Source organism: Propithecus coquereli, unplaced genomic scaffold (genome assembly GCF_000956105.1).
Source record: "Propithecus coquereli isolate 6110/MARCELLA unplaced genomic scaffold, Pcoq_1.0 Scaffold10, whole genome shotgun sequence".
NCBI lineage: Eukaryota > Metazoa > Chordata > Mammalia > Primates > Indriidae > Propithecus > Propithecus coquereli.
This window is the reverse complement of record NW_012133858.1, coordinates 3,607,816-3,611,974: the sequence shown is the minus strand read 5'-3', so window position 1 is coordinate 3,611,974 and position 4,159 is coordinate 3,607,816. Positions and strand designations below refer to the sequence as shown.

The 4,159-nt window shown below is 50.4% G+C and overlaps 1 protein-coding gene across 1 annotated transcript in view; it reads right to left on the bottom strand.

Annotated features, from left to right (window-relative positions):
* CASR (calcium-sensing receptor) overlaps positions 1 to 2,773 on the bottom strand; it is a 75,511-nt gene extending 72,738 nt beyond the window's left edge. Inside the window, exon 1 of the mRNA XM_012640587.1 lies at positions 2,635 to 2,773. The gene's annotated coding sequence lies outside the window, so the exon portion shown is untranslated. The remainder of the gene's footprint in view (positions 1 to 2,634) is intronic.
* Positions 2,774 to 4,159: the final 1,386 nt, after the last annotated feature.

Here is a 4,159-nt window from a genome sequence, read left to right as displayed (position 1 = left end):
TTAGTTGTCCAGCTAATTTCTTTCTATGTTTTTAGTAGAGACGGGGTCTCGCTCTTGCTCAGGCTGGTTTCGAACTCCTGAGCTCAAACAATCCTCTGGCCTCGGCCTCCCAGAGTGCTAGGATTATAGGCGTGAGCCATCACTCCTGGCCCATCCTGAACTTTCTGACATGGTTGGGATCCAGTTCAAGATTATGCAACATGAAAAAATGAACAAAATAAAGGAAAATGCGGTGACTGGAGTAGCTTTTAGGTTATTTTAAACAATTTATGCAGCTCCTAAAGAACCTGTTAATTCAGTAAAAATTCCAACCATTCTGTTTTATCATATAGACAAAACCAGGTTGATTTGCTAATTTTTTCACTTCTCAATATGTTTTGGCCTAGCACAGAAAAAGTCTGATTGTTCCGATAGTGGGCAGGAAGTAAGCCACATGTGTGGTCTCTTAGCAAAATTATCAGGCGGTTGTTCCTAAATGACAGGGGCCTGTGCTCCAGGATTCTTCTCCACTCAGGGGTCCTGGCCTGCTCCTTCCTTCCCACTTTCCCTCAACTTCCTCTCCTACATCTTCCCCTCCCACCTTGTCTACCACAAAGCTGTGTCCCTGAGCCCTTTTATAGGGCCGCTGGGAGGCAGGTATAAAACATCCACTCTCCCAGGTTCCTTCGGAGGGAAAATCCTAGGCATGCCATGCCGGGGGTCCTAGGGTAAAAGAGGGAAAGGCAATGCAAAGGTGTCACGGGCAAAGTTCTGCTTTAAGGAATAGGAACAAGTACAGTGTTAAGTTCTGAAATCTACAGCATTGCAGGAACTATCCTTCATTAATTCCCCTCAGTACCAGACTCTACCTAGACTGCACTTGGAAAGTCCAGTTTAAGGGGAAAAAAACAGGTAAGTATAGTACTTGCCTGGGCTCTTCCCCAACACGCCTTTCTTCAAATTCCTGGTAGAGTTAAGGCAAGTAAATGGGATGTATTCTCGTTAGCAGGCTCCCTACCCTGAGGACCACCTCGGACCACCTCGGTGAGAGACATTAAAGCACCAGAGAGGTGTTGGTAGAAGGGAATACCGAAGATTGAGGGATGGGAGTGGTGACGGCGACATCATTTTCTTCTGGTACCTTCATTAGGCAGGAGGTGGATAAAGAATTAAAAGGAAGGGACAGAACGAGTAGAGTAGGAAAGGATCTGGGTAAAAAAGAAGAGAGGGATAAATAGATACAGATGCTAGTATAGGCATTGTCTCTAGAAGACAAGTGCTTGTATCATTTGATAAAAAAACTCACGTGCATATATTATCTATTGAAAGCGATAATCTTAAAGCAATAATAATAAAATACTCCATCAGTCTGGTACTCTTTCTTTCTCTCCCCAAGGAATATGGAGGCTGGTGACCAGGACCAGGGACTGACGTCCTAGTTTGGTGCCACTGAGGCTAGGTCCCCAAGGCAGCTGGCGGCTTGGACCAGAAATCCTGTGAGGGGACTCATGGCCCGAGAGGACAGGGCGGACGCTGTGGCCCTCCCTTCCATATACGTACACTCCAGAAAGCTATCTGTCCCCCTGCAGACACATGGAAAGAGAGTTCTTTCAGACAGTAACACAGGCAGAAACAAGTAAGCACAGAACACTACCCACAGCCGGCATGTCACTGTGCGCTCCCGCTTATCTGTGAGGGCGACCCTCTTCCCCTTCGCGGGGTCGCTGAACAGTCCAGTCCTGCGCCGAGGAGACCCTTGATCCTGTAAACCTGGGGACTAACTTCCCCCACGACCATCACTCAGTGCTCCCAGACCCGAGCTGCTCCGGCGTGCGCCCCTCGTCGGGCCGAGCCCTTGGCCCCCAGACCCCGCCACAGCCCCTCCCCCGCTGGGGGCGCTTCCCCCCGCCCTCCTCGAGTCCCTCGTTCCTACCTGCGCCCCTGCCCGGGCTTCTTCGCACAGGGGCAGCTCCCGCCCCTCGGCTGTGGGTCTCCACGAGGATGGGCTCGGGTCTCAGCCCAGGATGGCACAGGGCCCCGCTCTCAATGCCAAGGTCACGGTCTTGCAGAGGCTCGCGCGGCTCGCTGGCGCTCCAGCGCCCGCTCCCCGGTCCCGCCACGGCAGCCCCCGCAGACCCTCTGGGCGGCCGCGGCGACCCCGCCCCGGAGCTCCGCCCCTCTACCGCTCCCCGCCCGCCTGCGCCCTCGGGGTCCCCGACTGGCGAGCCCAGCTCCCCTCGGAGCCCACTCGCGGGCTGCTCTCAGAGCCCCCGCCGCAGGCGGCACCGGCTCCCGCACCGTCTCCCTAGCCAAGACGGAGCCGAGCGGACTCGTCTGGAGCCGGGCGCTGAGGGCGCCTCTTACCCTCCCCGAGGGCCACGCGCCCCGTCTGGTCCCCAGGAGCCGGCGGGCCCAGCGCTCAGGTCCTCTCCTGTGCTCTCCGGTGCCGCGCCAGGGGTTCCCGGCTCCCAAACCCTGCTCCTGCTGTCGGGGAGATCCCCTTCCCCCAGCTCCCACGCCTTGGAGGTGGAAAAGAGGCTCGGGGGCTTACGACGCCACCAGCGTTCTCTGTGCTGAGGGTGGGACAATTTTTTTCTGATATAAGGGCAGAGATTCACAATAAAATAAATATAAACCCCGTGCCCAAACTCTTACTCATTGTGCAAGACTCAGGTGGAGCGTTGCCTATGCCGCAAGACCTTTTTGCTGCGGGCAAACAGCCCCCTCCTTCCACTGTCCAGCGCGAAAGGGCACGCGGTCCTCCGCGGTCCTCCCTGGCCGCCGGCGCCTGTTGCCCGTGGTCTCCTCCACCGGACCCCGCAGTGCGCTCCTTGGAGGCCGGGATCCGGCCTTGCTCATCTCTGTCCCCAGCCCCTGGCACTGTGCCTGCCACCTATCATGGCACTCCAATATTTTATGAATAAGTGGAAAATTAATTTCTTTTGCAGAAAACAAGTGTTTTGCCGTTTACTCTCAAATAAAGCATACTCCTTTGGGTGGGCGATTTGCCAGTCTCTATAAAGAACCACCCAAAATATTAATATTATCCCCTCTTTAATGCAATATTCTGCATTTGGGGAAATTTCCAGAACAAAATAATATTTATATGCAGATGTTTGTAGCAGGATCATTTATTACAGAAAATAATTTTAAAAACCACAAAAAGCAAACAAAGCCAAACTGTCAGCAGTAGGAAATTGCTTAAATAAATTAGGGTGACTTAATGGGATATTATACAACTGTTAAAATGATAACCATCAAGACAGAAGTGCTTCAAATTCTTTTTAGAACAAGGAGGGAGTATGTATTTATTTATAGAGCAAAAAAAAAAGAGAAAAATATGAAGTAACACGATGAAGAATTTACAATATAATATTAAGCAAAAGTGTAGAAAATTGCATCATTACCATGCTTAATAACTTCAAATGAAAATGCAGATTTCTTCTCTGCAAAATGGCCATAACACCTACCTCAAGGGGTGCTTGGAATGTTAATTGAGATGTTCAAGAAAAGTGCCTGATACATAGTGGATACTCAGCAAAAAGTTTCCATTTGCTTTCTTCAAAGGAACATGGACTCACATGTGTCAAATACATCATCATGGCCCCCGTTCTGCCCATTTGGTTTCCTTCCACTAAAATGCAAGTAGAAGAAGTTAGCATTTGCTCAAGCACCAGGGTAAAGTGAAGTGGGAGAACCTCGTTAGTAAGAATAAATGTCAAACTCTCCCTCAGGCCCAGACACCCAGCAATACAAGTTGGCAATGGGGGATTTGGCTACATAGCAGTACATGTCGAAGTATGGTAGAGTTTTGTTGTTGCTGTTGTTGTTTTCCCCCAGGCTAGCCTCAAACTCCTGGCTCAAGGCATCCTCCTGCCTCAGCCTCCCAAGAGGCTAGGACTATAGGTCTACATCCCTGTACCTAGTTCTATCTTAGAGATTTCAGTTGGCTATAAGCACGGCCTTGTCAGCACCCAAAGGCTGAATTAATTTAGTCTAAAAGCCGGATGAGGCCATAATGTTAGAGTGAACTAATCCTCTTTAATGGTCAGCTCACACCTGGGCATAATGTTCAAATCTGGGCACTGCTTTTAAGGAAGTGCCACATTCAGAGCTATTATTGCTCCCATTTTAAAGATGTGTTAATAGAAACTGATACTTACTGAGTTTAAGGTATCCG